General features: G+C 65.9%; 1 protein-coding gene across 1 annotated transcript in view; it reads left to right on the top strand.

The window, feature by feature from the left end:
* The window catches only part of LOC145818212 (uncharacterized), a 237,950-nt gene that overhangs the window by 142,724 nt on the left and 75,226 nt on the right, over positions 1 to 20,000 (top strand). The window lies entirely within an intron of this gene.

The raw sequence follows: 20,000 nt of genomic DNA, 5'->3' as shown, positions 1-20,000 counted from the left end.
GAAAACATTTAGAGAGGCCGAGCAAGCACCGGTTAGCGCGAATGAAAGTAACAAGCGCAACAGGCAACTTTCGAGGGACATACTTTTCGCAACAAGCTTCCACTAGGAAAGCATAGGCAACTCGTTCGAACGTCAAAGCCAACCAAATGGCAATTACCCGAGGGACACGCTTTTCGCAAGGCACCTTCCACTAGGGAAGCGCAGGCAACCCGAAGGCGAGTCGAAGACAACCCGAGGGACATGGAGGAATGCACCAGTGGAGTTCGCTGCACATGCAGGGATCCGTCCAACTCGCACAAACCGAACACAACTCACGCGCCACGACGTACACTGTGCACCAGCCCCCCAAAACGAATCACCCCCCGAAGGACTAAGAAGCCCGACGAACGCGCGAAAACATTTAGAGAGGCCGAGCAAGCACCGGTTAGCGCGAATGCAAATAACAAACGCAACAGGCAAATTTCGAGGGACATACTTTTCGCAACAAGCTTCCACTAGGAAAGCATAGGCAACTCGTTCGAACGTCAAAGCCAACCAAATGGCAATTACCCGAGGGACACGCTTTTCGCAAGGCACCTTCCACTAGGGAAGCGCAAGCAACCCGAAGGCGAGTCGAAGACAACCCGAGGGACATGGAGGAATGCACCAGTGGAGTTCGCTGCACAGGCAGGGATCCGTCCAACTCGCACAAACCGAACACAACTCACGCGCCACGACGTACACTGTGCACCAGCCCCCCAAAACGAATCACCCCCCGAAGGACCAAGAAGCCCGACGAACGCGCGAAAACATTTAGAGAGGCCGAGCAAGCACCGGTTAGCGCGAATGCAAATAACAAACGCAACAGGCAACTTTCGAGGGACATACTTCTCGCAACAAGCTTCCACAAGAAAAGCACAGGCAACTCGTTCGCACGCCAAAGCCAACCAAATGGCAATTTAACCGAGGGACATGCATTTCGCAAGGCAACTTGTACAATTACCCGAGGGACATGGCATGCTTGCCAAGGCCGTGGCTTGGCATGCTTGCCAAGGCCGTGGCTTGGCATGCTTGCCAAGGCCGTGGCATGACATGCTGCTGGCCAAGGCCGGGCATGCCATGCTGCTGGACAAGGCCGTGGCAAGGCATGCTGATGGCCGAGGCCGTGGCAAGGCATGCTGATGGCCGAGGCCGTGGCAAGGCATGCTGATGGCCGAGGCCGTGGCAAGGCATGCTGCTGGCCAAGGCGTTGGCATGGCATGCTGCTGCTGACCAAGGCTTGGGCTTGCCATGCTGCCGGCCAAGGCCGCGGCATGGCATGCTGCCGGCCAAGGCCGCGGCATGCCATGTTGCTGGCCAAGGCCGTGGCATGGCATGCTGCTGGCCAAGGCCGTGGCATGACATGCTGGCCAAGGCCGGGGCATGGCAAGCTGCTGGCCAAGGTCGTGGCATGGCACGCTGCTGGCCAAGGCCGGGGCATAGCACGCTGCTGGCCATGGCCGTGGCTTGGCAAGGTTGCCAAGGCCGGGGCATGGCGTGCTGCTGGCCAAGGCTTTGGCATGCCATGTTGCTGGCCAAGGCTGTGGCATGGCATGCTGCTGGCCAAGGCTGTGGCATGGCATGCTGCTGGCCAAGGCCGTGGCATGACATGCTGGCCAAGGCCGGGGCATGGCATGCTGCTGGCCAAGGTCGTGGCATGGCATGCTGCTGGCCAAGGCCGTGGCATGACATGCTTGCCAAGGCCAGGGCATGGCATGCTGCTGGCCAAGGCTTTGGCATGCCATGTTGCTGGCCAAGGCTGTGGCATGGCATGCTGCCCTAGGCCAACGTGCCACCGCCACCGCCGCGGGCCGCCACTCGACGCATCCCGTGCTTGGCTATGTAGTTTCGATGCCACAAGCCAATGCCACAAGCCAAGCGATGGCATGTGCCAAGCGCCCGCCTAGGCATAGGCGTGGCCTGTGGCCTGGCCATGCTGGCCAGCCTTAAGGGAGGTGCCCCCCCCTTATAATAGCCTGTTAAGCCCTTTTCAATCTGGCAGGAGGAAACATCAAGCATGTTCGAGGAGTCATAATGGGGTTTTTTTAAAAAGTAATGGTTTTTTGCCAAAACTTTCAACATGAAAGTTGTATGAAATAATTTAATACACCATAAAAAAAATTATAAAAAAATATTTGGCCACCGGAATATTTTATTTTAATTTATTTCAATTTTAATACTTAAAAAATAATAAAAATTACTAAAAATACTCAAAAAATTCTAGAAAAATTCCAACAATTATAAGATGAGGCACTAGTAATTATAGTAATTTTTTTAATTATTTTTTTATTTTTAATTTATTTTATTATAATTTTTATGAGTAAATAAATAATTAAAAAGCCCGACGAACGTGCAAAAACTCTTAGAGAAACCCAGCAAGCATCGGATAGCTCGAATGCAAATAACAAACGCAACAGGCAACTTCCGAGGGACATACTTTTCCCAACAAGCTTCCACTGGGGAAAGCACTAGCAACGTGTTCGCAAGTCAAAGGCAACCAAACCGGCTATTACCCGAGGGACAAGCATTTCGCAGGGCAACATATACGTAAGTCAAAGCCAAACCAAATGGCAATTACACGAGGGACAGGATTGCTTGCCAAGGGCGTGGCATGCGATGTTCTAGCCCAAGGCCAAGGCACGCCACGCTGCGGGACAAGGCCGTGGCAAGACATGCGGCTGGCCTTGGCCTTGGCATGGCATGCCGCCGGCTTTGGCTGGGCTGCGTTGGCCTTGCCATGGAATGTTGCTGGCTTCGGATGGGCTGCCTTGGCCTTGGCCTTGGCCGTGGCATGGCATGCTGCTGGCCTTGGCCTTGGCCTTGGCATGGCATGCTGCTGGCTTTGGCTGGGCTGCCTTGGCCGTGGCATGGCATGCTGCTGGCTTTGGCTGGGCTGCCTTGGCCGTGGCATGGCATGCTGCTGGCCTAGGCCTTGGCATGGCATGCTGCTGGCTTTGGCTGGGCTGCCTTGGCCGTGGCATGGCATGCTGCTGGCCTAGGCCTTGGCATGGCATCCTGCTGGCTTTGGCTGGCAGCCTTGGCCGTGGCATGGCATGCTGCTGGCCTTGGCCTTGGCATGGCATGCTGCTGGCTTTGGCTGGCCTGCCTTGGCCGTGGCATGGCATGCTGCTGGCCTTGGCCTTGGCATGGCATGCTGCTGGCTTTGGCTGGCCTGCCTTGGCCGTGGCATGGCATGCTGCTGGCCTAGGCCTTGGCATGCAATGCTGCTGGCTTTGGCTGGGCTGCCTTGGCCGTGGCATGGCATGCTGCTGGCCTTGGCCTTGGCATGCCATGTTGTTGGCTTTGGCTGGCCTGCCTTGGCCGTGGCATGGCATGCTGCTGGCCTAGGCCTTGGCATGGCATGCTGCTGGCTTTGGCTGGGCTGCCTTGGCCGTGGCATGGCATGCTGCTGGCCTTGGCCTTGGCCTTGGCATGGCATGCTGCTGGCTTTGGCTGGGCTGCCTTGGCCGTGGCATGGCATGCTGCTGGCTTTGGCTGGCCTGCCTTGGCCGTGGCATGGCATGCTGCTGGCCTAGGCCATGGCATGGCATGCTGCTGGCTTTGGCTGGGCTGCCTTGGCCGTGGCATGGCATGCTGCTGCCCTTGGCCTTGATATGGCATGCTGCTGGCTTTGGCTGGGCTGCCTTGGCCGTGGCATGGCATGCTGCTGGCCTAGGCCTTGGCATGGCATGCTGCTGGCTTTGGCTGGCCTGCGTTGGCCGTGGCATGGCATGCTGCTGGCCTAGGCCTTCGCATGGCATGCTGCTGGCTTTGGCTGGGCTGCCTTGGCCGTGGCATGGCATGCTGCTGGCCTTGGCCTTGGCATGGCATGCTGCTGGCTTTGGCTGGGCTGCCTTGGCCGTGGCATGGCATGCTGGTGGCCTAGGCCTTGGCATGGCATGCTGCTGGCTTTGGCTGGCCTGCCTTGGCCGTGGCATGGCATGCTGCTGGCCTAAGCCTTGGCATGGCATGCTGCTGGCTTTGGTTGGGCTGCCTTGGCCGTGGCATGGCATGCTGCTGGCCTTGGCCTTGGCATGGCATGCTGCTGGCTTTGGCTGGCCTGCCTTGGCCGTGGCATGGCATGCTGCTGGCCTAGGCCTTGGCATGCAATGCTGCTGGCTTTGGCTGGGCTGCCTTGGCCGTGGCATGGCATGCTGCTGGCCTTGGCCTTGGCATGCCATGTTGTTGGCTTTGGCTGGCCTGCCTTGGCCGTGGCATGGCATGCTGCTGGCCTAGGCCTTGGCATGGCATGCTGCTGGCTTTGGCTGGGCTGCCTTGGCCGTGGCATGGCATGCTGCTGGCCTTGGCCTTGGCCTTGGCATGGCATGCTGCTGGCTTTGGCTGGGCTGCCTTGGCCGTGGCATGGCATGCTGCTGGCCTTGGCCTTGGCATGGCATGCTGCTGGCTTTGGCTGGGCTGCCTTGGCCGTGGCATGGCATGCTGCTGGCCTAGGCCTTGGCATGGCATGCTGCTGGCTTTGGCTGGGCTGCCTTGGCCGTGGCATGGCATGCTGCTGGCCTAGGCCTTGGCATGGCATGCTGCTGGCTTTGGCTGGGCTGCCTTGGCCGTGGCATGGCATGCTGCTGGCCTAGGCCTTGGCATGGTATGCTGCTGGCCTAGGCCTTGGCATGGCATGCTGCTGGCTTTGGCTGGCAGCCTTGGCCGTGGCATGGCATGCTGCTGGCCTTGGCCTTGGCATGGCATGCTGCTGGCCTTGGCCTTGGTATGGCATGCTGCTGGCTTTGGCTGGCCTGCCTTGGCCGTGGCATGGCATGCTGCTGGCCTAGGCCTTGGCATGGCATGCTGCTGGCTTTGGCTGGCCTGCCTTGGCCGTGGCATGGCATGCTGCTGGCCTAGGCATGGCATGGCATGCTGCTGGCTTTGGCTGGGCTGCCTTGGCCGTGGCATGGTATGCTGCTGGCCTTGGCCTTGATATGGCATGCTGCTGGCTTTGGCTGGGCTGCCTTGGCCGTGGCATGGCATGCTGCTGGCCTTGGCCTTGGCATGGCATGCTGCTGGCTTTGGCTGGCCTGCCTTGGCCGTGGCATGGCATGCTGCTGGCCTAGGCCTTGGCATGGCATGCTGCTGGCTTTGGCTGGCCTGTTTTGGCCGTGGCATGGCATGCTGCTGGCCTAGGCCTTGGCATGGCATGCTGCTGGCTTTGGCTGGCCTGCCTTGGCCGTGGCATGGCATGCTGCTGGCCTAGGCCATGGCATGGCATGCTGCTGGCCTTGGCTGGGCTGCCTTGGCCGTGGCATGGCATGCTGCTGGCCTTGGCCTTGAGATGGCATGCTGCTGGCTTTGGCTGGGCTGCCTTGGCCGTGGCATGGCATGCTGCTGGCCTAGGCCTTGGCATGGCATGCTGCTGGCTTTGGCTGGCCTGCCTTGGCCGTGGCATGGCATGCTGCTGGCCTTGGCCTTGGCATGGCATGCTGCTGGCTTTGGCTGGCCTGCCTTGGCCGTGGCATGGCATGCTGCTGGCCTAGGCCATGGCATGGCATGCTGCTGGCTTTGGCTGGGCTGCCTTGGCCGTGGCATGGCATGCTGCTGCCCTTGGCCGTGATATGGCATGCTGCTGGCTTTGGCTGGGCTGCCTTGGCCGTGGCATGGCATGCTGCTGGCCTAGGCCTTGGCATGGCATGCTGCTGGCTTTGGCTGGCCTGCCTTGGCCGTGGCATGGCATGCTGCTGGCCTAGGCCTTGGCATGGCATGCTGCTGGCTTTGGCTGGGCTGCCTTGGCCGTGGCATGGCATGCTGCTGGCCTTGGCCTTGGCATGGCATGCTGCTGGCTTTGGCTGGGCTGCCTTGGCCGTGGCATGGCATGCTGGTGGCCTAGGCCTTGGCATGGCATGCTGCTGGCTTTGGCTGGCCTGCCTTGGCCGTGGCATGGCATGCTGCTGGCCTAGGCCTTGGCATGGCATGCTGCTGGCTTTGGTTGGGCTGCCTTGGCCGTGGCATGGCATGCTGCTGGCCTTGGCCTTGGCATGGCATGCTGCTGGCTTTGGCTGGCCTGCCTTGGCCGTGGCATGGCATGCTGCTGGCCTAGGCCTTGGCATGGCATGCTGCTGGCTTTGGCTGGGCTGCCTTGGCCGTGGCATGGCATGCTGCTGGCCTTGGCCTTGGCATGGCATGCTGCTGGCTTTGGCTGGGCTGCCTTGGCCGTGGCATGGCATGCTGCTGGCCATGGCCTTGGCATGGCATGCTGCTGGCTTTGGCTTGCCTGCCTTGGCCGTGGCATGGCATGCTGCTGGCCTAGGCCTTGGCATGGCATGCTGCTGGCTTTGGCTGGGCTGCCTTGGCCGTGGCATGGCATGCTGCTGGCCTTGGCCTTGGCATGGCATGCTGCTGGCTTTGGCTGGGCTGCCTTGGCCGTGGCATGGCATGCTGGTGGCCTAGGCCTTGGCATGGCATGCTGCTGGCTTTGGCTGGCCTGCCTTGGCCGTGGCATGGCATGCTGCTGGCCTAGGCCTTGGCATGGCATGCTGCTGGCTTTGGTTGGGCTGCCTTGGCCGTGGCATGGCATGCTGCTGGCCTTGGCCTTGGCATGGCATGCTGCTGGCTTTGGCTGGCCTGCCTTGGCCGTGGCATGGCATGCTGCTGGCCTAGGCCTTGGCATGGCATGCTGCTGGCTTTGGCTGGGCTGCCTTGGCCGTGGCATGGCATGCTGCTGGCCTTGGCCTTGGCATGGCATGCTGCTGGCTTTGGCTGGGCTGCCTTGGCCGTGGCATGGCATGCTGCTGGCCATGGCCTTGGCATGGCATGCTGCTGGCTTTGGCTTGCCTGCCTTGGCCGTGGCATGGCATGCTGCTGGCCTAGGCCTTGGCATGGCATGCTGCTGGCTTTGGCTGGGCTGCCTTGGCCGTGGCATGGCATGCTGCTGGCCTTGGCCTTGGCATGGCATGCTGCTGGCTTTGGCTGGCCTGCCTTGGCCGTGGCATGGCATGCTGCTGGCCTAGGCCTTGGCATGGCATGCTGCTGGCTTTGGCTGGGCTGCCTTGGCCGTGGCATGGCATGCTGCTGGCCTAGGCCTTGGCATGGCATGCTGCTGGCTTTGGCTGGCCTGCCTTGGCCGTGGCATGGCATGCTGCTGGCCTAGGCCTTGGCATGGCATGCTGCTGGCTTTGGTTGGGCTGCCTTGGCCGTGGCATGGCATGCTGCTGGCCTTGGCCTTGGCATGGCATGCTGCTGGCTTTGGCTGGCCTGCCTTGGCCGTGGCATGGCATGCTGCTGGCCTAGGCCTTGGCATGGCATGCTGCTGGCTTTGGGTGGGCTGCCTTGGCCGTGGCATGGCATGCTGCTGGCCTTGGCCTTGGCATGGCATGCTGCTGGCTTTGGCTGGCCTGCCTTGGCCGTGGCATGGCATGCTGCTGGCCTAGGCCTTGGCATGGCATGCTGCTGGCTTTGGCTGGGCTGCCTTGGCCGTGGCATGGCATGCTGCTGGCCTTGGCCTTGGCATGGCATGCTGCTGGCTTTGGCTGGGCTGCCTTGGCCGTGGCATGGCATGCTGCTGGCCATGGCCTTGGCATGGCATGCTGCTGGCTTTGGCTTGCCTGCCTTGGCCGTGGCATGGCATGCTGCTGGCCTAGGCCTTGGCATGGCATGCTGCTGGCTTTGGCTGGGCTGCCTTGGCCGTGGCATGGCATGCTGCTGGCCTTGGCCTTGGCATGGCATGCTGCTGGCTTTGGCTGGGCTGCCTTGGCCGTGGCATGGCATGCTGCTGGCCTAGGCCTTGGCATGGCATGCTGCTGGCTTTGGCTGGCCTGCCTTGGCCGTGGCATGGCATGCTGCTGGCCTTGGCCTTGGCATGGCATGCTGCTGGCTTTGGCTGGCATGCCTTGGCCGTGGCATGGCATGCTGCTGGCCTAGGCCATGGCATGGCATGCTGCTGGCTTTGGCTGGGCTGCCTTGGCCGTGGCATGGCATGCTGCTGCCCTTGGCCGTGATATGGCATGCTGCTGGCTTTGGCTGGGCTGCCTTGGCCGTGGCATGGCATGCTGCTGGCCTTGGCCTTGGCATGGCATGCTGCTGGCTTTGGCTGGGCTGCCTTGGCCGTGGCATGGCATGCTGCTGGCCATGGCCTTGGCATGGCATGCTGCTGGCTTTGGCTTGCCTGCCTTGGCCGTGGCATGGCATGCTGCTGGCCTAGGCCTTGGCATGGCATGCTGCTGGCTTTGGCTGGGCTGCCTTGGCCGTGGCATGGCATGCTGCTGGCCTTGGCCTTGGCATGGCATGCTGCTGGCTTTGGCTGGCCTGCCTTGGCCGTGGCATGGCATGCTGCTGGCCTAGGCCTTGGCATGGCATGCTGCTGGCTTTGGCTGGGCTGCCTTGGCCGTGGCATGGCATGCTGCTGGCCTTGGCCTTGGCATGGCATGCTGCTGGCTTTGGCTTGCCTGCCTTGGCCGTGGCATGGCATGCTGCTGGCCTAGGCCTTGGCATGGCATGCTGCTGGCTTTGGCTGGGCTGCCTTGGCCGTGGCATGGCATGCTGCTGGCCTTGGCCTTGGCTTGGCATGCTGCTGGCTTTGGCTGGGCTGCCTTGGCCGTGGCATGGCATGCTGCTGGCCTTGGCCTTGGCATGGCATGCTGCTGGCTTTGGCTGGCCTGCCTTGGCCGTGGCATGGCATGCTGCTGGCCTTGGCATGGCATGCTGCTGGCTTTGGCTGGGCTGCCTTCGCCGTGGCATGCCATGCTGCTGGCCTTGGCCTTGGGGCTGGGCTGCCTTGGCTGCGGTTCTTATCACTAGACGTGCGTTGCGTGCGAAGGCGTGCAAAGGCGTGCGCGACCATGCGCGCAACACGCGCACCGTGGTCAAAAGACCACGCGCGCGGTATTCGCACAGGCCACGCTGCCCACGCCGCGGGCATGCCAGGCCGCCCAGGCCGTGCGCATGCCATGCCGTGCTGCCCAGGCCGGCTGCATGCCAGGCCGCCCAGGCCGTGCGCATGCCATGCCGTGCTGCCCACGCCGCGGGCATGCCAGGCCGGCTGCATGCCAGGCCGCCCAGGCCGTGCGCATGCCATGCCGTGCTGCCCACGCCGCGGGCATGCCAGGCCGGCTGCATGCCAGGCCGCCCAGGCCGTGCGCATGCCATGCCGTGCTGCCCATGCCGCGCGCATGCCAGGCCGCCCACGCCCGCGCGCATGCCACGCCATGCTGCCCAAGGCCGCGCCCAGGCCGCGCAAGGCCGCGCCCAGGCCGCCCAAGGCCGCGCCCAGGCCGCGCAAGGCCGCCCAAGGCCGCGGTCCAGGCCGCCCAAGGCCGCGGCCGAGCCGCCCCAGGCCGCAGCCCAGGCCGCGGTCGAGCCGCAGTGCATGTAACCCAAGGCCGCAGCCCAGGCCGCGCCCAACATGGGGCGTACCTGCCACTGCCTTGCCCTGGGCAAGGGAGGTGCCCCCCCCTTATAATAGCCTGTTAAGCCCTTTTCAATCTGGCAGGAGGAAACATCAAGCATGTTCGAGGAGTCATAATGGGGTTTTTTTAAAAAGTAATGGTTTTTTGCCAAAACTTTCAACATGAAAGTTGTAGGAAATAATTTAATACACCATAAAAAAAATTAAAAAAAATATTTTTTTACAGAAAATATTTTATTTTAATTTATTTCGATATTAATACTTAAAAAATAATAAAAATTAATAAAAATAGTCAAAAAATTATGGAAAAATTCCCATAATTAAAGGATGATTCACTAGTAATTATAGAAATTATTAAATTATTTTTTTCATTTTTTTTATTTTATTTTGATTTTTTTATGCCAAATAAGGGCTTTAAAAATTCGAAAAGCTCCAGAAAAATTGCAAAAAAATAGGGAATGACATTTAAAATTGATTGTAGTGCATTTTTAATTGTGTTGCACGGTTTGGGTAAGATTATAAAAGAATCATGTTCAAAAAGATCGATCGAGGCGGTGGCACGCCATGGCCTTGGCCTTGGCCTTGGCCTTTGCCCGCGGCCTTGGCCTTTGCCTTGGCCTTGGCCATGCCTTGCACAGGGACTTGGCCTTGCCCACTGCCTTGGCCTTGGCTTTGGCCTTGGCCTTGGCATGGCATGGCATGCTCGCCGAGGCCGTGGCATGCCTTGCTGCTAGCCAAGGCCGTGGCGTGGCATGCTCGCCCAGCCCGTGGCATGCCGTGCTCGCCCAGCCCGTGGCACGCCATGTTGGCCCAAGGCATTGGCATGGCATGCCGGCCAAGGCATGCTGGCCAACGCTGCACAAGGCGGTGCCATGGCATGGCATGCTGACCAAGACCGTGCCATGGCATGCTGGGCGAGGCCGGGGCATGGCATGCTGGCCGAGGCCGTGGCTTGCCATGCCGCCACGGCCGTGGCATGCCGGGCAACGGACCGGCATGGCCCAGCCCGTGGCACGCCATGTTGGCCCAAGGCATTGGCATGGCATGCCGGCCAAGGCATGCTGGCCAACGCTGCGGCACGGCGTGCTGGACAAGGCGGTGCCATGGCATGGCATGCTGACCAAGACAGTGCCATGGCATGCTGGCCGAGGCCGTGGCATGGCATGCTGGCCGAGGCCGTGGCTTGCCATGCCGCCACGGCCGTGGCATGCTGGGCAACGGACCGGCATGGCATGCTGGCCGTGGCGGTGGCACGACATGCTGGCCAAGGCAGTGGCATGGCATGTAGGCCAAGGCTAAGGCATGGCACGCTGTGGCATGGCACGCTGGCCAAGGCAGTCGCAAGGCATGCGGGCCGAGGCCGCGGCACGGCCCGCTGGGCAACGCGGTGGCATGGCATGCTGGGCAACGCCGTGGCAAGGCATGCGGGCCGAGGCCTTGGCATGGCATGCTGGCCGAGGCCGTGGCATGGCATGCGGGCCGAGGCCGTGGCATGGCATGGCATGCGGGCCGAGGCCGTGGCATGGCATGCGGGCCGAGGCCGTGGCGTGGCATGGCATGGCATGTTGGGCAACGCCGTGGCAAGACATGCGGGCCGAGGCCGTGGCATGGCATGTTGGGCAACGCCCTGGCAAGCCATGCGGGCCGAGGCCGTGGCGTGGCATGTTGGCCAAGGCTAAGGCATGGCACGCCGGGCAACGCGGTGCATTGGCATGCTGGGCAGCGCGGTGGCAAGGCATGGGGGCCGAGGCCGTGGCATGGCATGTTGGGCAACGCCGTGGCAAGACATGCGGGCCGAGGCCGTGGCATGGCATGCGGGCCGAGGCCGTGGCACGACATGTTGGCCAAGGCTAAGGCATGGCACGCCGGGCAACGCGGTGGCATGGCATGCTGGGCAACGCGGTGGCAAGGCATGCGGGCCGAGGCCGTGGCATGGCATGTTGGGCAACGCCGTAGAAGGGCATGCGGGCCGAGGCCGTGGCATGGCATGCGGGCCGAGGCCGTGGCATGGCATGTTGGGCGACGCCGTAGCAAGGCATGCGGGCCGAGGCCGTGGCATGTCATGCGGGCCGAGGCCGTGGCATGGCATGCGGGCCGAGGCCGTGGCATGGCATGTTGGCCGAGGCCGTGGCAAGGCATGCGGGCCGAGGCCGTGGCATGGCATGTTTGGCAACGCCGTGGCAAGACATGCGGGCCGTGGCATGGCATGGCATGCGGGCCGAGGCCGTGGCACGACATGTTGGCCAAGGCTAAGGCATGGCACGCCGGGCAACGCGGTGGCATGGCACGCCGGGCAACGCGGTGGCAAGGCATGCGGGCCGGGGCCGTGGCATGGCATGTTGGGCGACGCCGTAGCAAGGCATGCGGTCCGAGGCCGTGGCATGTCATGCGGGCCGAGGCCATGGCATGGCATGCGGGCCGAGGCCGTGGCATGGCATGTTGGGCGACGCCGTAGCAAGGCATGCGGGCCGAGGCCGTGGCATGTCATGCGAGCCGAGGCCGTGGCATGGCATGCGGGCCGAGGCCGTGGCATGGCAAGTTGGGCGACGTCGTGGCAAGGCATGCGGGCCGAGGCCGTGGCATGTCACGCGGGCCGAGGCCGTGGCATGGCATGCGGGCAGAGGCCGTGGCATGGCATGTTGGGCGACGCCGTCGCAAGGCATGCGGGCCGAGGCCGTGGCATGGCATGCGGGCCGAGGCCGTGGCATGGCATGTTGGGCGACGCCGTAGCAAGGCATGCGGGCCGAGGCCGTGGCATGTCATGGCATGTTGGGCGACGCCGTAGCAAGGCATGCGGGCCGAGGCCGTGGCATGGCATGTTTGGCAACGCCGTGGCAAGACATGAGGGCCGTGGCATGGCATGGCATGCGGGCCGAGGCCGTGGCACGACATGTTGGCCAAGGCTAAGGCATGGCACGCCGGGCAACGCGGTGGCATGGCATGCGGGCCGGGGCCGTGGCATGGCATGTTGGCCAACGTCGTAGCAAGGCATGCGGGCCGAGGCCGAGGCCGTGGCACGGCATGCGGGCCGAGGCTGTGGCATGGCATGTTGGGCGACGCCGTAGCAAGGCATGCGGTCCGAGGCCGTGGCATGTCATGCGGGCCGAGGCCGTGGCATGGCATGCGGGCCGAGGCCGTGGCATGGCATGTTGGGCGACGCCGTAGCAAGGCATGCGGGCCGAGGCCGTGCCGTGGCATGCGGGCCGAGGCCGTGGCATGGCATGCGGGCCGAGGCCGTGGCATGGCATGTTGGGCGACGCCGTAGCAAGGCATGCGGTCCGAGGCCGTGGCCTGTCATGCGGGCCGAGGCCGTGGCATGGCATGCGGGCCGAGGCCGTGGCATGGCATGCGGGCCGAGGCCGTGGCATGGCATGTTGGGCGACGCCGTAGCATGGCATGCGGGCCGAGGCCGTGGCATGTCATGCGCGCCGAGGCCGTGGCATGGCATGCGGGCCGAGGCCGTGGCATGGCATGCGGGCCGAGGCCGTGGCAAGGCATGTTGGGCGACGCCGTAGCAAGGCATGCGGGCCGAGGCCGTGGCATGTCATGCGGGCCGAGGCCGTGGCATGGCATGCGGGCCGAGGCCGTGGCATGGCATGTTGGGCGACGCCGTAGCAAGGCATGCGGGCCGAGGCCGTGCCGTGGCATGCGGGCCGAGGCCGTGGCATGGCATGTTGGGCGACGCCGTAGCAAGGCATGCGGTCCGAGGCCGTGGCATGTCATGCGGGCCGAGGCCGTGGCATGGCATGCGGGCCGAGGCCGTGGCATGGCATGTTGGGCGACGCCGTAGCAAGGCATGCGGTCCGAGGCCGTGGCATGTCATGCGGGCCGAGGCCGTGGCATGGCATGCGGGCCGAGGCCGTGGCATGGCAAGTTGGGCGACGTCGTGGCAAGGCATGCGGGCCGAGGCCGTGGCATGGCATGCGGGCCGAGGCCGTGGAAAGGCATGTTGGGCGACGCCGTCGCAAGGCATGCGGGCCGAGGCCGTGGCATGTCATGCGGGCCGAGGCCGTGGCATGGCATGCGGGCCGAGGCCGTGGCATGGCATGTTGGGCGACGCCGTAGCAAGGCATGCGGTCCGAGGCCGTGGCATGTCATGCGGGCCGAGGCCGTGGCATGGCATGCGGGCCGAGGCCGTGGCATGGCATGCTGGGCGACGCCGTAGCAAGGCATGCGGGCCGAGGCCGTGCCGTGGCGTGCGGGCCGAGGCCGTGGCATGGCATGTTGGGCGACGCCGTAGCAAGGCATGCGGTCCGAGGCCGTGGCATGTCATGCGGGCCGAGGCCGTGGCATGGCATGCGGGCCGAGGCCGTGGCATGGCATGTTGGGCGACGCCGTAGCAAGGCATGCGGGCCGAGGCCGTGCCGTGGCATGCGGGCCGAGGCCGTGGCATGGCATGTTGGGCGACGCCGTAGCAAGGCATGCGGTCCGAGGCCGTGGCATGTCATGCGGGCCGAGGCCGTGGCATGGCATGCGGGCCGAGGCCGTGGCATGGCATGTTGGGCGACGCCGTAGCAAGGCATGCGGGCCGAGGCCGTGGCATGTCATGCGGGCCGAGGCCGGGGCATGGCATGCGGGCCGAGGCCGTGGCATGGCAAGTTGGGCGGCGTCGTGGCAAGGCATGCTGGCCGAGGCCGTGGCATGTCATGCGGGCCGAGGCCGCGGCATGGCATGCGGGCCGAGGCCGTGGCAAGGCATGTTGGGCGACGCCGTAGCAAGGCATGCGGGCCGAGGCCGTGGCATGTCATGCGGGCCGAGGCCGTGGCACGTCATGCGGGCCGAGGCCGTGGCATGGCATGTTTGGCCACGCCGTGGCAAGACATGCGGGCCGTGGCATGGCATGGCATGCGGGCCGAGGCCGTGGCTCGACATGTTGGCCAAGGCTAAGGCATGGCACGCCGGGCAACGCGGTGGCATGGCATGCTGGGCAACGCGGTGGCAAGGCATGCGGGCCGAGGCCGTGGCATGGCATGTTGGGCAACGCCGCAGCAAGGCATGCGGGCCGAGGCCGTGGCATGGCATGCGGGCCGAGGCCGTGGCATGGCATGCGGGCCGAGGCCGTGGCATGGCATGTTGGACGACGCCGTAGCAAGGCATGCGGTCCGAGGCCGTGGCATGTCATGCGGGCCGAGGCCGTGGCATGGCATGCGGGCCGAGGCCGTGGCATGGCATGTTGGGCGACGCCGTAGCAAGGCATGCGGGCCGAGGCCGTGCCGTGGCATGCGGGCCGAGGCCGTGGCATGGCATGTTGGGCGACGCCGTAGCAAGGCATGCGGTCCGAGGCCGTGGCATGTCATGCGGGCCGAGGCCGTGGCATGGCATGCGGGCCGAGGCCGTGGCATGGCATGTTGGGCGACGCCGTAGCAAGGCATGCGGGCCGAGGCCGTGCCGTGGCATGCGGGCCGAGCCCGTGGCATGGCATGTTGGGCGACGCCGTAGCAAGGCATGCGGTCCGAGGCCGTGGCATGTCATGCGGGCCGAGGCCGTGGCATGGCATGCGGGCCGAGGCCGTGGCATGGCATGTTGGGCGACGCCGTAGCAAGGCATGCGGGCCGAGGCCGTGGCATGTCATGCGGGCCGAGGCCGTGGCAGGGCATGCGGGCCGAGGCCGTGGCATGGCAAGTTGGGCGGCGTCGTGGCAAGGCATGCGGGCCGAGGCCGTGGCATGTCATGCGGGCCGAGGCCGTGGCACGGCATGCGGGCCGAGGCCGTGGCACGTCATGCGGGCCGAGGCCGTGGCATGGCATGTTTGGCAATGCCGTGGCAAGACATGCGGGCTGTGGCATGGCATGGCATGCGGGCCGAGGCCGTGGCTCGACATGTTGGCCAAGGCTAAGGCATGGCACGCCGGGCAACGCGGTGGCATGGCATGCTGGGCAACGCGGTGGCAAGGCATGCGGGCCGAGGCCGTGGCATGGCATGTTGGGCAACGCCGCAGCAAGGCATGCGGGCCGAGGCCGTGGCATGGCATGCGGGCCGAGGCCGTGGCATGGCATGCGGGCCGTGGCCGTGGCATGGCATGTTGGGCGACGCCGTCGCAAGGCATGCGGGCCGAGGCCGTGGCATGGCATGTCTGGCAACGCCGTGGCAAGACATGCGGGCCGTGGCATGGCATGGCATGCGGGCCGAGGCCGTGGCACGGCATGCGGGCCGAGGCCGTGGCATGGCATGTTGGGCGACGCCGTAGCAAGGCATGCGGGCCGAGGCCGTGGCCGTGGCATGGCATGCGGGCCGTGGCCGTGGCATGGCATGGCATGCGGGCCGAGGCCGTGGCATGGCATGTTGGGCAACGCCGTGGCAAGGCATGCGGGCCGAGGCCGTGGCATGGCATGATGGCCGAGGCCGTGGCATGTCATGCGGGCCGAGGCCGTGGCATGGCATGTTGGGCGACGCCGTAGCAAGGCATGCGGTCCGAGGCCGTGGCATGTCATGCGGGCCGAGGCCGTGGCATGGCTTGTTGGGCGACGCCGTAGCAAGGCATGCGGGCCGAGGCCGTGGCATGTCATGCTGGCCAAGGCCAAGGCATGGCATGGCATGGCATGCGGGCCGAGGCCGTGGCATGGCATGTTGGGCGACGCCGTAGCAAGGCATGCGGGCCGAGGCCGTGCCGTGGCATGCGGGCCGAGGCCGTGGCATGGCATGTTGGGCGACGCCGTAGCAAGGCATGCGGTCCGAGGCCGTGGCATGTCATGCGGGCCGAGGCCGTGGCATGGCATGCGGGCCGAGGCCGTGGCATGGCATGTTGGGCGACGCCGTAGCAAGGCATGCGGTCCGAGGCCGTGGCATGTCATGCGGGCCGAGGCCGTGGCATGGCATGCGGGCCGAGGCCGTGGCATGGCAAGTTGGGCGACGTCGTGGCAAGGCATGCGGGCCGAGGCCGTGGCATGGCATGCGGGCCGAGGCCGTGGCAAGGCATGTTGGGCGACGCCGTCGCAAGGCATGCGGGCCGAGGCCGTGGCATGTCATGCGGGCCGAGGCCGTGGCATGGCATGCGGGCCGAGGCCGTGGCATGGCATGTTGGGCGACGCCGTAGCAAGGCATGCGGTCCGAGGCCGTGGCATGTCATGCGGGCCGAGGCCGTGGCATGGCATGTTGGGCGACGCCGTAGCAAGGCATGCGGTCCGAGGCCGTGGCATGTCATGCGGGCCGAGGCCGTGGCATGGCATGCGGGCCGAGGCCGTGGCATGGCATGCTGGGCGACGCCGTAGCAAGGCATGCGGGCCGAGGCCGTGCCGTGGCGTGCGGGCCGAGGCCGTGGCATGGCATGTTGGGCGACGCCGTAGCAAGGCATGCGGTCCGAGGCCGTGGCATGTCATGCGGGCCGAGGCCGTGGCATGGCATGCGGGCCGAGGCCGTGGCATGGCATGTTGGGCGACGCCGTAGCAAGGCATGCGGGCCGAGGCCGTGCCGTGGCATGCGGGCCGAGGCCGTGGCATGGCATGTTGGGCGACGCCGTAGCAAGGCATGCGGTCCGAGGCCGTGGCATGTCATGCGGGCCGAGGCCGTGGCATGGCATGCGGGCCGAGGCCGTGGCATGGCATGTTGGGCGACGCCGTAGCAAGGCATGCGGGCCGAGGCCGTGGCATGTCATGCGGGCCGAGGCCGTGGCATGGCATGCGGGCCGAGGCCGTGGCATGGCAAGTTGGGCGGCGTCGTGGCAAGGCATGCTGGCCGAGGCCGTGGCATGTCATGCGGGCCGAGGCCGCGGCATGGCATGCGGGCCGAGGCCGTGGCAAGGCATGTTGGGCGACGCCGTAGCAAGGCATGCGGGCCGAGGCCGTGGCATGTCATGCGGGCCGAGGCCGTGGCACGTCATGCGGGCCGAGGCCGTGGCATGGCATGTTTGGCCACGCCGTGGCAAGACATGCGGGCCGTGGCATGGCATGGCATGCGGGCCGAGGCCGTGGCTCGACATGTTGGCCAAGGCTAAGGCATGGCACGCCGGGCAACGCGGTGGCATGGCATGCTGGGCAACGCGGTGGCAAGGCATGCGGGCCGAGGCCGTGGCATGGCATGTTGGGCAACGCCGCAGCAAGGCATGCGGGCCGAGGCCGTGGCATGGCATGCGGGCCGAGGCCGTGGCATGGCATGCGGGCCGAGGCCGTGGCATGGCATGTTGGACGACGCCGTAGCAAGGCATGCGGTCCGAGGCCGTGGCATGTCATGCGGGCCGAGGCCGTGGCATGGCATGCGGGCCGAGGCCGTGGCATGGCATGTTGGGCGACGCCGTAGCAAGGCATGCGGGCCGAGGCCGTGCCGTGGCATGCGGGCCGAGGCCGTGGCATGGCATGTTGGGCGACGCCGTAGCAAGGCATGCGGTCCGAGGCCGTGGCATGTCATGCGGGCCGAGGCCGTGGCATGGCATGCGGGCCGAGGCCGTGGCATGGCATGTTGGGCGACGCCGTAGCAAGGCATGCGGGCCGAGGCCGTGCCGTGGCATGCGGGCCGAGCCCGTGGCATGGCATGTTGGGCGACGCCGTAGCAAGGCATGCGGTCCGAGGCCGTGGCATGTCATGCGGGCCGAGGCCGTGGCATGGCATGCGGGCCGAGGCCGTGGCATGGCATGTTGGGCGACGCCGTAGCAAGGCATGCGGGCCGAGGCCGTGGCATGTCATGCGGGCCGAGGCCGTGGCAGGGCATGCGGGCCGAGGCCGTGGCATGGCAAGTTGGGCGGCGTCGTGGCATGTCATGCGGGCCGAGGCCGTGGCACGGCATGCGGGCCGAGGCCGTGGCACGGCATGCGGGCCGAGGCCGTGGCACGTCATGCGGGCCGAGGCCGTGGCATGGCATGTTTGGCAATGCCGTGGCAAGACATGCGGGCTGTGGCATGGCATGGCATGCGGGCCGAGGCCGTGGCTCGACATGTTGGCCAAGGCTAAGGCATGGCACGCCGGGCAACGCGGTGGCATGGCATGCTGGGCAACGCGGTGGCAAGGCATGCGGGCCGAGGCCGTGGCATGGCATGTTGGGCAACGCCGCAGCAAGGCATGCGGGCCGAGGCCGTGGCATGGCATGCGGGCCGAGGCCGTGGCATGGCATGCGGGCCGTGGCCGTGGCATGGCATGTTGGGCGACGCCGTCGCAAGGCATGCGGGCCGAGGCCGTGGCATGGCATGTTTGGCAACGCCGTGGCAAGACATGCGGGCCGTGGCATGGCATGGCATGCGGGCCGAGGCCGTGGCACGGCATGCGGGCCGAGGCCGTGGCATGGCATGTTGGGCGACGCCGTAGCAAGGCATGCGGGCCGAGGCCGTGGCCGTGGCATGGCATGCGGGCCGTGGCCGTGGCATGGCATGGCATGCGGGCCGAGGCCGTGGCATGGCATGTTGGGCAACGCCGTGGCAAGGCATGCGGGCCGAGGCCGTGGCATGGCATGATGGCCGAGGCCGTGGCATGTCATGCGGGCCGAGGCCGTGGCATGGCATGTTGGGCGACGCCGTAGCAAGGCATGCGGTCCGAGGCCGTGGCATGTCATGCGGGCCGAGGCCGTGGCATGGCTTGTTGGGCGACGCCGTAGCAAGGCATGCGGGCCGAGGCCGTGGCATGTCATGCTGGCCAAGGCCAAGGCATGGCATGGCATGGCATGCGGGCCGAGGCCGTGGCATGGCATGTTGGGCAACGCCGTGGCAAGGCATGCGGGCCGAGGCCGTGGCATGGCATGATGGCCGAGGCCGTGGCATGCCATGCTGGCCAAGGCTAAGGCATGGCATGCCGGGCAACGCGGTGGCATGGCATGCTGGGCAACGCCGTGGCAAGGCATGCGGGCCGAGGCCGTGGCATGGCATGTTGGGCAACGCCTTGGCAAGACATGCGGGCCGAGGCCGTGGCATGGCATGGCATGTTGGGCAACGCCTTGGCAAGGCATGCGGGCCGAGGCCGTGGCATGGCATGCTAGCCGAGGCCGTGGCATGGCATGTTGGGCGACGCCGTGGCAAGGCATGCGGGCCGAGGCCGTGGCATGGCATGCGGGCCGAGGCCGTGGCACTGCATGTTGGGCGACGCCGTAGCAAGGCATGCGGGCCGAGGCCGAGGCCGTGGCATGGCATGTTGACCGAGGCCAAGGCATGGCATGCCGGGCAACGCGGTGGCATGGCATGCGCGGCCGAGGCCGTGGCAAGGCATGCGGGCCGAGGCCGTGGCATGGCATGTTGGGCGACGCCGTGGCAAGGCATGCGGGCCGAGGCCGTGGCATGGCATGCGGGCCGAGGCCGTGGCACTGCATGTTGGGCGACGCCGTAGCAAGGCATGCGGGCCGAGGCCGAGGCTGTGGCATGGCATGTTGACCGAGGCCAAGGCATGGCATGCCGGGCAACGCGGTGGCATGGCATGCGCGGCCGAGGCCGTGGCAAGGCATGCGGGCCGAGGCCGTGGCATGGCATGTTGGGCGACGCCGTGGCAAGGCATGCGGGCCGAGGCCGTGGCATGGCATGCGGGCCGAGGCCGTGGCACTGCATGTTGGGCGACGCCGTAGCAAGGCATGCGGGCCGAGGCCGAGGCCGTGGCATGGCATGTTGACCGAGGCCAAGGCATGGCATGCCGGGCAACGCGGTGGCATGGCATGCGCGGCCGAGGCCGTGGCAAGGCATGCGGGCCGAGGCCGTGGCATGGCATGTTGGGCGACGCCGTGGCAAGGC

Source organism: Camellia sinensis, unplaced genomic scaffold (genome assembly GCF_055761805.1).
Source record: "Camellia sinensis isolate YWXY unplaced genomic scaffold, ASM5576180v1 Unanchor6, whole genome shotgun sequence".
In the NCBI taxonomy this organism is placed as follows: domain Eukaryota; kingdom Viridiplantae; phylum Streptophyta; class Magnoliopsida; order Ericales; family Theaceae; genus Camellia; species Camellia sinensis.
This window is presented reverse-complemented; position numbering and strand designations above follow the sequence as displayed.